Raw genomic sequence first — 12,994 nt, 5'->3', positions numbered from 1 at the left:
AAGAAGTTATGGAGGCTGGATGTGCTTGGGGCAACTAAACATTTTGTTTGGAAGGCTGCAAATAATATACTACCTACAAGGGTAAATCTATGGCAGAGGAAAATAGTTGAAGATCCATTATGCCCTATATGCAAAATGGAGGAAGAAGATGGTATGCATGCATTGTGGAACTGCCCAGCGGCTATGGATGTGTGGAGAGAGACAAGTAGTCCTATCAATAAGTGGCCTGCGGGAGGGAAGGATTTTGTGCAGCTTTGGTTAGAGCTGAGTTGTAGATTACAAAAAGAAACACTAGAGGTAGTGGTGGTTATAATGAAAGGCATATGGTATAGAATGAATGATTTTGTTTTTCAAAATAGGTTTACAAGTCCTTGTAGAATTGTACAGATAGCAACTACTGGCTTGAAGAGTATCATGAAGTCAATCAAATAAAGGGAGTAAGCAAGAGACCAGAAACTGTAGAAAGACAAGATTTTTTGGAAGAAACCAAAAGGGTCAGTGTATAAAGCCAACTTTGATGGGGCCTTAGATGAGGAAAAACAAAAGATGGGGATGGGTATTGTGATAAGAGACAGTAATGGTGATGTTATAGCATCTATGGGTGCTGCTAGAAATTTTGTGATTTCCCGCTATATGGCATAAGGTATAACATTATGGAGAGCAATGGTGTGGTGGTTGAAGTTAGGACTAGAAGATGTGATATTTGAAGGGGATGCCAAGGAACTCATTGAAGCTGTGAAGTCTGATGAAGAAGATGTGTCATGGAGAGGACATATTACAGAGGATATAAAGACTTTGCGGCATGCTCGCAGAAGGTGGTCATCGGGCTTCAGTCATAGGGAAGGCAATGAGGTGGCACACCAAATGGCTAAGATGGCTTTTCAAATGGATGGGGAGAAGTACTGGATGGAAGAAGTTCTCGAGATTTTATACACTTTAATTGTAAAGGAAAAAGAATGTAATTTTAACAATTGAAGAAATGAATACAAGATTTATTTCAAAAAAAAAAAAAAAAAAGACTGGAACTGGTAAAATCGAAAATACCTGTTTAGGAGAGTAATCGGTGCAATATCGGTTCTTGAAAATGCAAAATCGGTGTATACCGGTTCAGCTCCAAAATTTGTCCAAAATCAGACCAAACCGAACCAGTTACACCTCTAGTCACAAAGGACTTTCTTTAGTTTAACCTACTTTTTCCCCTTAGACTTATGGATGTGGATTAGACTGATGAGGGTGGTGGAAAGCGGTTGTGGTGATTTAGCAATCAAGGGTTGGTCCACTAGAAAGGGAAAAGAGTAGTGAAGGATGGTGGAAGCTTTTGGAGAGACTCAAAATTTAGATGCTTGGAACTTGGAAGTAGACTGTACCACATCCAGCATGTTGTATGAGAAGATGGTGATAAATGTTGAAATCCCTGCCCAAGCAAGTAGTCAACAATGACTTCTTGCTACTCAACCTTCAGCGGGTAACTGCATTTGTAGTTACTAATTGAATGCAATTAAATGCATTCATACAGGTGAGGCGCCTATAAATTGAAGCTCCATGCGAGAGCTTCAGACACACCCAAGGAGAAAAGAAAAGAGAGAGAGCCGGGAAAGCTCTGAGAGAAAAGAAGAGAGTTGAGTTAAGTAGAGTGTGATCCTCCTCCTCTGTAATATTTTCTTGTATTCCACTATTTATTAGTGAAGCTCTTTTCTGTGGATGTAGGCAGTTGCCGAACCACGTTAAATTCTTGGTGTCACTGAGTGCATGAGTGTACCATTTTATTTCCGCTTTTATTCCTTCCATTGTGTTGATTTCCCTAACAAGTGGTATCAGAGCTTTTGTTGGAAGGAGTTTTTTTTTACAGAAAACTCGTTTTTAGTGCGTTGCTCAGTTTACAAATTTGAGCATACCACTGTGTTCGTCTCATCTAGACAACAAAAGTGGTGAAAACCAGAGGCCAAATGGATGCTACACGCTCCCACACGCACCGTTTGAATTTCGAAGAGTCAAGCCCACTCTCGACACACGCCACACGCACCCAGGAGAGGATCGAGCGTGTTACCCCCTTGCGCACCACGCGCTCCAGAGGTGCCCTAGTGCGTGAATCCCACACACTGCATAGAGTTCCATGCGCACTAGTGAGGTTTCTGCGCTTGAAGAACACGCGCCTAGGCGTTGTTTGTCACGCCACGCGCTGCACGCGCGACATAGTTCATGTTTTGGTTCTTTTGCTCATTTCTTGTGCTATCTAAGTCCGATTTTGACGTAACAAGACTCGTTTCCAACAAAATCAGGCGTTCCGGACACAAAGGTGCTGTCTGTTTTACGATATTCGACTTGGAGATCCTGTACTTGCATTTTGTATTTAGAATCAGTCTAAATCCATGGAGGATTCAGCATCAGGCACCATGATAAAGCTGACTGCCTCAAACAACAGTCTTTGGAGACCTCGGATGGAAGATCTCTTGAACTGTAAAGATTTCTCTGACCTCTTGGAAGATGAAGGGAAGAAGCTAGATGAAGTTACGGATCAAGTGTGGAAAAAGATGCACAAGAAGACTATTGGTCAGATTAGGCAATGGATCAACTATAGTGTTTTTCACCACGTGGCCCAGGAGATAGATGCATATAACCTCTGGAAAAAGTTGGAGGATATGTATCAAATTAACACTGCTCGAAACAAGGCCCTCTTGATGAGACGGCTTGTTAACTTGAAATTAAAGAGCGGCACCTCTATTGCCGAGCACACTAGCGAGTTTCAAAACCTAGTTAACCAGCTCGGGTCCGTCAAATTGAATCTTGGCGATGAAGAACAAGCCCTGTTACTTCTCAGTTCATTACCAGAGGAAGAAATGGAGGTAAAAACAGAGGGAAGTCTCAGCCACATGGAAGGTCCAACAGTAGTAGGAACCAGCAGACGGGTAACATGAAGTGTTACTATTGTGGCAAAGAAGGCCACATGAGGAAACACTGCCACAAATTTTTAAGGGAGCAAGATCAAAGCAGTAAGCTGAAGAAAAAAGATAGTGAAACCCTTGTCACTCTTTCAGGAGATGTGGCAATACTCTACTCTAGTGACGAGACGTGTCTGTAAGTTGCAAGTCACGATGTTGAATGGGTGGTAGACACAACAGCATCATACGACGCCACTTCCTATAGTGAATTTTTCACTACGTACAAAGCAGGAGACTTTGGTACGGTAAGGATGGGGAACGCTAGTTCCTCGAAGATCGTGGGAGTTGGCAAAGTGCAAATAAAAACCAACGTTGGTTGCACCATGGTGTTGAAAGATGTTCGACACATTCATGACCTTCGGCTCAACCTGATTTCGGGAACAGCTCTTGATCGACAAGGCTATGACAGCTACTTCAGCAAAGATACTTGGAAGCTGTCACAAGGTGTCATGGTTGTCGTCCGAGGACATATTGTGGTACGTTGTTGTAACACCCCATCCCCGAGGGTCCGGAGGGTTAACTCATATTACCAGATAATCAACTCCAACATTGCTAATACTCTTCCAAAAGCTTCAAATCAAACGTAAACACTTCAAATTTAATTAACCACACATACTCGTATATAAAATCCTCAATACAGTAACCCTAAAAAAAATACAACTTCTCTACATGTCACTTAAACTCACATTTCAACAATATAATTATAAAAAATCACCAATAGTCATCGAAAACTTTCTATTCTTAATCCACTATTATTAAGTCATCTCATCCAATTCTTCATAGTCTTGATCCTCAGCTGAAATATCCAACAATCTGAAAATATTGGAGATAAGAAGGGGTGAGTTATCAACAACTCAGCAAGCAGAGAACATATACTAGTATGCAAACATGAGCATTTACCGATTTTAGAATGCAGAACAAAACACTTTTTATTTTCAGAATGCAGAGTCAGAACATGTTATAAAAAATATCAGAGCAAAAGTTCACAGTATTCTTATTCAAAATTTCCTTGGCACAGCATAACTGAAACATCATATCAAAACAGAATTCCATGTTTAACCCCCGTGGTAGGGTTGTGCAAACCTCGGCGGCCAACCGAGTAGAAACAGAATGTGAATCTTCCCCTTATCATTCTCGGAGCTCCGAGTGTGCACATAGGAAAGACCACGCAGAAAATCACTTTGTTTCCAAAGTGGGTACACCAGAAACAAAAAAATTGGTACCAACCCAAACAGAAGTCACAGTTTTATACCCGTGGTAAGGTCAGAACAGAAACAGAATGTCATGCTAGAGGTTTCAGAAATCACATCTTATCATATCAGAGTACAAAACATTTTCAGAACAGAACAAAATCAGATCACAAAAATATAATTTATAAACAAAATTTCATATTCGCTCTCTTTTGCACAGCTCAGAAGCAAAATGTCATAATAACCTCATGTCTACACTAGTCATGACAGAAATTATTTCATTTTTATACAGAATTTCATGAGTAATACAGAACAAATAATTGAGGTCGTTTTCAAAATTTCCTTTCATAACAAAACATGCACATTTTCCAAATTAACCTCATTCTATTTTATTTTAATGCTAAATCTAGCATAGGAACCCCGCTTACCTGGACAACTTAGCTTTTCAGAATTTTCTTCAAAAATGTCGAATTGACTATAAATCGTCACCTATAAAAATAATCACATAATTTCCGCAAGTTTTCAATCAATCACAGATTTCGATATTTAAGCCTAAGCTTCTAAAATAACCTATTTTAATTCCTCAAAACTTAAAACTCTCATAATCCCAAAATATATCATCAATTTCTAAAATCACCAATATCCAACATAACCCACATCAAACACAAAACATCAATATTTAAACCCGAAACAACCAACAAATCTCATAGCATACACCAATCACACAAACAACTCCATTATCCAATCCAACCGACTCCTTACTCCTCGGACTCAGTTCGGCACAACCAACCAATTCACAGTAAATATGAGTTAGCGCAAAAATACGTTTAAATGTCAAAAGTTCTTCGGGAAAATACTTACAATGCTATAATATAATTTTTGAAAGATCACGGAGCTGCAAGAAGCGACAACGCAACAACAAAACAGTGCCAAATGCACTGTGGCCGTGGGTCTCAAAAATCCACTTTTGAACGGAGACAAACGAAGACCCGAGATTGATAGGGTAGGACTTAGGGATGTCGGTGAAACTAGTGGTAGTGGTGCTTGGCCGTGGGTGGCGGCGTAGAGGGTGGTTGAAGTGCAAAAATACCAAAAACGGAAATGGAGTTGGATGTACTTCACCGGTGGTGGATTGGAGCTGGGGTTGGGTGCATTGGGTTGCTAGGAGGTCGAGGATGAAGTGGTGAAGAAATGGTGGCCGGAGGTGGCGCGACGGCGTCGCTGGAGCGAAGAGAACGCCACAGCTTCAAGCCGTGCGTGGAGGAGAATTGCGATGAGTGAGGAGCTGAAAATCGGAGGGGGAGGTCGCCGGTCGGTGGGGAAGGTCATGGGCTGGGCGGTGTCGCCGAACGGTGGCCCACAGCGGCGGGCTGGGTGGAGGAGAAGCAATGCACGAGAGAGAGAGGGAGGCTGGCGTCGCTCAGGAAAGCAGGGAAGAAGAAAAAAATGAGGAGAAAAGAAAAAGAGGAAAAGAAATGAGATCCAATCCTCACATCTTGGGTCACAAAAATGATCCAACGGAAACGATTTCAAAACAGCAAGTAAAATAAAATAATTCAAACGTAGTGATTAAAATGAAAATAATTAATTAAATCCAACAACAAGTTAATTTAATATGAAAAGAAAATTAAATGCATAACAATAATTAATATTAAGGAAACATGTCAAATTTAATTTTCACAAATTAAAAATCATAAAAATAAACACACTAAAATTTGAAAATTTAAAACAAGATAATCAATTTTTTAATTAATAACAAATAATCCTTCAATTAAAAAATACACTAAAAATACGGAGTGTTATATTCTCTCCCCTTAAAAAAAATTTCGTCCTTGAAATTTGTAAAGTCCAACATCACGCTAAAGCAGGATACAAGATACAACCCAAAACATCATGAGTAATGTTCTCTCAAGTCTATTTCCATAGATGATTGCATCATACTCGTATTAGTCCCCCAGTGGCACAACACGTCCAGTATTCCTAGGGTGGCTATGATATCTAAAATCTCATTTTTCCACAAGAGCCTTAATACAACATTCAAGGAATCCCAATGATTAATAGCTCTATTTGATAATCTATACTAATCTCAATTTACTCCTATAGTATAACTTCCAAATCTTCATTATATTCTACCTTTGGAAACATAATGGTCACTTCCAAAGTTAACCATCAATAACATAATTGGTACAACTGAGTGATTGGTCTCTAACTACAAGTATCGTTTCAAAAATTCAAGTCACGACTAATTTTTCAAAATCAACACAAAATTTGAACTCCTAATTACAACCAAAATATCACGCTCCTGCTGCGCACTCTGATAATTCGCCACATGCATAAAATTTATGTCCTCATAAAAACAACACCATCGAGTACAAGGTGGTTCCATACCTATTGACCAGAAAACTCTTATCACATTTTAGTAGAAAAATGCTTGATCTCCCAAAACCATGAATTATTACATTTTTTCCTCAAAATACCAAGAATGCCTTCTTGAATCTACACCAACTATCATCCTTAAATTGATATGGATCAAATCTCAAAACCTGTCATTTTAACCCTGAACTAATAACAATCATTGTCCAAACTAGATCAATACCTTCAATCTCCAAAGAAATAATCTCATTGAAAATCCCTATATCAATAACTCAACTCTAATCAACCCCATTTTAATGGTCACATACTAATCAGTCTCCAAAATAAATCAAGCTAGCATACCAAGCTTGCAGAATTAAAAACTTAAATCTTATTTCAATCCAATCCTTCAAATCTGTAATTCTAAAACCTTAAATTATACCAGAATCATTTTTCGAAATTTGTAAGATCGATGAACTTATATCCAATAATAAAACAATTGACTCTCGAAGTTTTCAAAATCTAAAATATTAAATGATAACAATCATTTTCTAAAGTCTGCAAAACCTTAAACTTTTGCTGAAATTCCTGTAAATCTATACTTAAAGTTTGTTGGACTCACCCAGACCATGCCGTTCATTTCAAACCTTGATATTATAAAAGCAAACCAAGTCGATAAAAGTTCAAGCCTACTACGCTGAATATAACAATAGCGTTCTCAATCGTACCGTCTTCCTGCCATAACTTAATCATTAACCCACTTTTCAGCTTCGAATGAAACGAACAAAATAAAATAAACTTAATAAATAAAATAATATAATTTCAATTCAAATAAAATAAAATCAAACAAAACCAAATAAATTCAATTTAAATAAAAATAATAATTTCAAATTAAACCTTTAAACTTTTTTGGTACCGCACATATGGTTTTACCCATTCTTAGCCATATCTTTAACCAACTCATATAGTCATTCCTATCATCTCATATTGTAAACCCAACATCGCTCTAAACTCTAGTATATCTTTAGAATCTAAATAACAAAAATCTAAATCTTAAATCTTAATTAGATTATCTCTTATAGTCCACAAAATAAGCTTGTCGGATCTAAAATCCCTAAACCTCAAAATCTCAAAACTCAATCATGAAGTCTGTAGTTCCATAAAATTAGCTCTTATTCTTTACAAATCCACACCTCAAATCTGAAGTTTGTTCCTAAACCCATGAACATCCAAAACTCAAATGTTTTTAGTCTGCAGAACCTCAAACCTTAGCTCTGATACCAACTGTAACACCCCGTCCCCTAGGGTCCGGAGAGTTAACTCATATTACCAGATAATCAACTCCAACATTGCTAATACTCTTCCAAAAGCTTCATATCAAACGTAAACACTTCAAATTTAATTAACCACACCTACTCGTATATAAAATCCTCAATACAGTAACCCCAAAAAAATTTACCAACTTCTCTACATGTCACTTAAACTCACATTTCAACAATATAATTATCAAAAATCACAAATACTCATCGAAAGCTTTCTATTCTTAATCCACTATTCTTAAGTCATCTCACTCAATTTTTCATAGTCCTGATCCTCAACTGAAATATCCAACAATCATATGAAAATATTGGGATAAGAGGGGGGTGAGTTATCAACAACTCAGTAAGCAGAGAACATATACTAGTATACAAACATGAGCATTTACCGATTTCAGAATGCAGAGTCAGAACATGTTATCAAAAATATCAGAGCGAAAGTTCACAGTATTCTTATTCAAAATTTCTTTAGCACATCATAACTGAAACATCATATCAAAACAGAATTCCATGTTTAACTCCCGTGGTAGGGTTGTGCAAACCCCGGCGGCCAACCTAGCAGAAACAGAATGTGAATCTTCCCCTTATCATTCTCGAAGTCCCGAGTGTGCACATAAGAAAGATCACGTAGAAAACCACTTTGTTTCCAAAGTGGGTGCACCAGAAACAGAAAAGTTGATACCAACCTAAACAGAGGCCACAGTTTTACACCCGTGGTAAAGTCAGAACAAAAATAAAATGTCATGCCAGAGGTTTCAGAAATCACATATTACCATATCAGAGTACATAATATTTTTAGAATAGAACAGAATCAGATCACAAAAATATAATTTATGCACAAAATTTCGTATTCGCTCTCTTTTGCATAGTTTGAAAGCAAAATGTCAAAATAAGCTCATGTCTACAATAGTCATGACAGAAAATATTTCCTTCTTATACAGAATTTTATCAGTAATGCAGAACAAATAACTGAGGTCGTTTTCAAAATTTCCTTTCATAACAAAACATGCACATTTTCCAAATTGACCTCAGTTTATTTTATTTCAATGCAAAATCTAGCATAGGAGCCCCGCTTACTTGGACAACTTAGCTTTTCAGAAATTTCCTCAAAAAATAATCACATAATTTCCGTAAGTTTTCAATCAATCACGGATTTCGATATTTAAGCCTAAACTTCTAAAATAACCTATTTTAATTCTTCAAAACTTAAAACTCTCATAATCCCAAAATATATCATTACTTCCTAAAATCACCAACATCTAACATAACAACACAAAACATCAATATTTAAACCCGAAACAGCCAACAAATCTCATAGCATACACCAATCACACAAATAACTCAATCATCCAATCCAACAGACTCCATTACTCCTCGAACTCAATCCGGCACAACCAACTAATTCACAGTAAATATGTGTTAGCGCGAAAATACGTTTAAATCTCAAAAGTTCTTCGGGAAAATACTTACAATGCTATAATATAATTTTTGAAAGATCACGGAGCTGCAAGAAGCGACAACGCAGCAACAAAACAGTGCCAAATCCACTGTGGCCGTGGGTCTCAAAAACCTACTTTTGAACAGAGAGAAACGAAGACCCGAGATTGATAGGGTAGGGCTTAGGGATATCGATGAAGTTAGTGGTGGTGATGGTTGGCCGTGGGTAGCGGCTTTGAGGGTGGTTGAAGTGAAAAAATACCCAAAACGGAAATGGAGTTGGATGTACTTCACCGGTGGCGGATCGGAGCTGGAGTTGGGTGCATTGGGTTGCTAGGAGGTCGATGATGAAGTGGTGAAGAAATGGTGGCCGGAGGTGACGCGACGGCGGTGCTGGAGCGAAGAGAACGCCACGGCTTCAAGTCGTGCGTGGAGGAGAATTGCGGCGAGTGAGGAGCTGAAAACACTAGGGGGAGGTCGCCGGTCAGTGGGGAAGGTTGTGTCGCCGGACGGTGTCGCCGGATGGTGGCGCACAGTGGCGGGCTGGGTGGAGGAGAAGCAACGCACGGGAGAGAGAGGGAGGCTGGCGTCGCGTGGGAAAGTAGGGGAGAAGAAAAAAATGAGGAGAAAAGTGAAAGAGGAAAAGAAAAAGTGAGGGAAAGAAACGAGGTTCAATCCTCACATCTTGGATCACAAAAATAATCCATCGGAAACGATTTCAAAACAGCAAGTAAAATAAAATAATTTAAACGGATTGATTAAAATGAAAATAAATAATTAAATCCAACAACAAGTTAATTTAATATGAAAAGAAAATTAAATGCATAACAATAATTAATATTAAGGAAACATGTCAAATTTAATTTTCATAAATTAAAAATCATAAAAATAAACCAACTAAAATTTGAAAATTTAAAACAAGATAATCAAATTTTAAATTAATAACAAATAATCTTTCAATTAAAAAATACACTAAAAATACGGGGTGTTACAGTTGTACAAGACCCATGTGAAGATTGGTTATGATAGCCTCAATGCAGTGGAAGACGAGGCATCACCAAATTTGTGGCACAAGAGACTTGGACACATGGGTGAGAAAGGGTTGGATACGCTTGTGAAGAAGGCACTCATCAAAGTTACCAAAGGAACATCGTTAAACCCTTGTGAGTACTGTTTATTTGGCAAACAACGCAGAGTTTCGTTTAATTCCTCTACAAAGAGAAGATTAGAGTTGTTGAGTTTGGTACATTTTGATGTATGTGGTCCCATTGAAGAAGAGTCATTGGGAGGTAACAAATACTTCGTGACATTCATTGATGATGCTTCACGAAAGGTCTGGGTATATGTTTTGAAATCAATGGATCAGGTCTTCAAGCACTTCAAGAGTTTCCACACCCTAGTGGAAAGAGAGACGGAGAAGAAATTGAAGTGCCTGCAAACGGACAATGGAGGAGAATATGTTTCCAAAAGGTTCGTTGCATACTACGCTGATCGCGATATTCGACATGAGAAGACGGTCCCATATACCCCTCAGCACAATGGTGTAGCCGAAAGAATGAATCAGACCATCATTGAAAGATCAAGATGCATGCTCAGTATGACCAAGTTACCAAAGCCATTCTAGGATGAAGCTGTTCGTGCTGCCTGTTACCTGATAAACAAATCACCTTCTACACCATTGGAATTTGAAGTTCCTGAGAAGGTTTGGTTTGGAAAAAATGTCTCTTACTCTCACTTGAGAATGTTTGGCTGCAAAGCCTTTGCACACGTATCCAAGGAGCTGAGACAGAAGCTCAATGTCAAGTCAACTCCATGTATCTTTATCGAATATGGAGATGAAGAATTTGGATACAAGTTATGGGATCCAGTGACAAAGAGAATTGTCAGAAGTAGGGACGTTGTGTTCCTTGAAAACCAGCATATAGGAACTGAAGCTTCCTTGATGTCAGTAGAGCTTAGTTCCTATACTCCAGATCCTATACTATTACAATTCGCCACAAATAACGAGAATATGCAGGATCGAGTTCCAAAAGCATAAGAAGAAGCTCAGGGTGTCGAGCAGGGGGGAGCAAGAACCCTCTCCACCAGAAGCTGGTGTACCACCACAAGGGTTAGATGGTGATGAACCTCCTTTGGTTGATGAAGCTCAACCAAGAAGATCAGCAAGAGGCCACCTACTGATTCCGTCGAGGAGATATTCGGAATCAGACTATATTTTGCTTACTGATGTGGGGGAGCTAGAGAGCTTCTAGGAAGTTCAAACTCATGCTGATAGAAGCCTATGGGTGCAGGCAATGCAAGAAGAGATCAGTTCTTTGCAGAAAAACCATACCTATGAGTTGGTGAAACTTCCTGAACGAAAGAAAGCCCTAAAGAACAAATGGGTGCTCAAGGTGAAGAAAGATGACCAAGGAAAGCTGATAAAGCACTAGGCCATATTGATTGTCAAAGGATTCTAGCAGAAAAAGGGAATTGACTTTGACGGAATATTTTCTCTAGTGGTGAAAATAATGTCAATCCGAGTCATACTCGGATTGGTAGCCAGATTAAATTTGGAACTCGAATAGATGGATGTGAAGGCAACCTTTCTCCATGGAGATTTGAAGGAGGAAATCTATATGGAGCAACCAAAAGAGTTTGAAGCTCCAAGTAAAGATCACTTAGTTTGCAAGCTAAAGAAGAGTCTCTATGGCCTCAAGCAAGGGCCAAGGTAATGGTACAAGAAGTTCGACTCATTCATGATGAGTCATGGTTACAAGAGACTTGTTGTAGATCAGTGTGTCTATGTTCGAAGATTCCAGGATGACAAGTTTTTCATACTCCTTTACGTTGATGATATGTTAATCATTGGTGATGATAGGTCCATGATTGACAAACTAAAGAAGAAACTATTCAAGTCCTTTGACATGAAAGACTTAGGCCCAACACATCAAATTTTGGGCGTGAAGATTGTTCGTGATAGGAAAGCCAAAAGGGTGTGGCTATCACAACAAAAATATGTTGAATGGGTCATCAGACGTTTCAACATGGGAGATGCTAAGCCAGTCTATACTTCACTTGCTAACCACTTCAAATTGAGCAAGAGCTCGTGTCCTTCTTCAAAGAAAGAGATTGAAGAAATGGAAGCAGTCCCCTACTCTTCAGTAGTAGGAAGCCTGATGTATGCAATGGTTTGTACCATACCAGATATTGCTCACGCTATAGGCATGGTGAGCAGATTCCTTTCAAATCCAGTAAAGGATCATTGGGAAGCAGTCAAGTGGATTCTCAAGTACCTAAAAGATACATTGAAGATGTGCTTGTGTTTTGGGGGAGCTAAACCAGTTTTAGAAGGCTATACAGATTCAGAAATGGCAGGAGATCTGGATAGCAGGAAATCTACTTCGGGATTTCTCTTCACTTTTGCAGGAGGAGCTGTCTCTTGGTAGTCCAAATTGCAGAAGTGTGTTGCTTTATCTACAACAAAGGCAGAGTACATTGCAGCAGCGGAAGTTGGTAAAGAGATGTTGTGGATGAAGTGTTTCCTCCACGAACTAGGGGTTAGTCAAGAAGACTACAAGGTACATTGTGATAGTCAAAGTGCTCTAGACTTGAGCAAGAATTCAATGTACCACTCTCGCACAAAGCATATTGACATCCGCTATCATTGGATACGCGAAGCGATGGAACAACAGTTGTTGAAGCTTGTGAAGATCCATACGAAAGAGAATCCAACGGACTTGCTGACGAAGGTGGTTACAAGTGAGAAGCTTGAGCTATG

The sequence above is a fragment of the Juglans regia genome, chromosome 3 (genome assembly GCF_001411555.2).
Source record: "Juglans regia cultivar Chandler chromosome 3, Walnut 2.0, whole genome shotgun sequence".
In the NCBI taxonomy this organism is placed as follows: domain Eukaryota; kingdom Viridiplantae; phylum Streptophyta; class Magnoliopsida; order Fagales; family Juglandaceae; genus Juglans; species Juglans regia.
The sequence above is the reverse complement of the archived record's forward strand: the minus strand, read 5'-3'. Positions refer to the sequence as shown.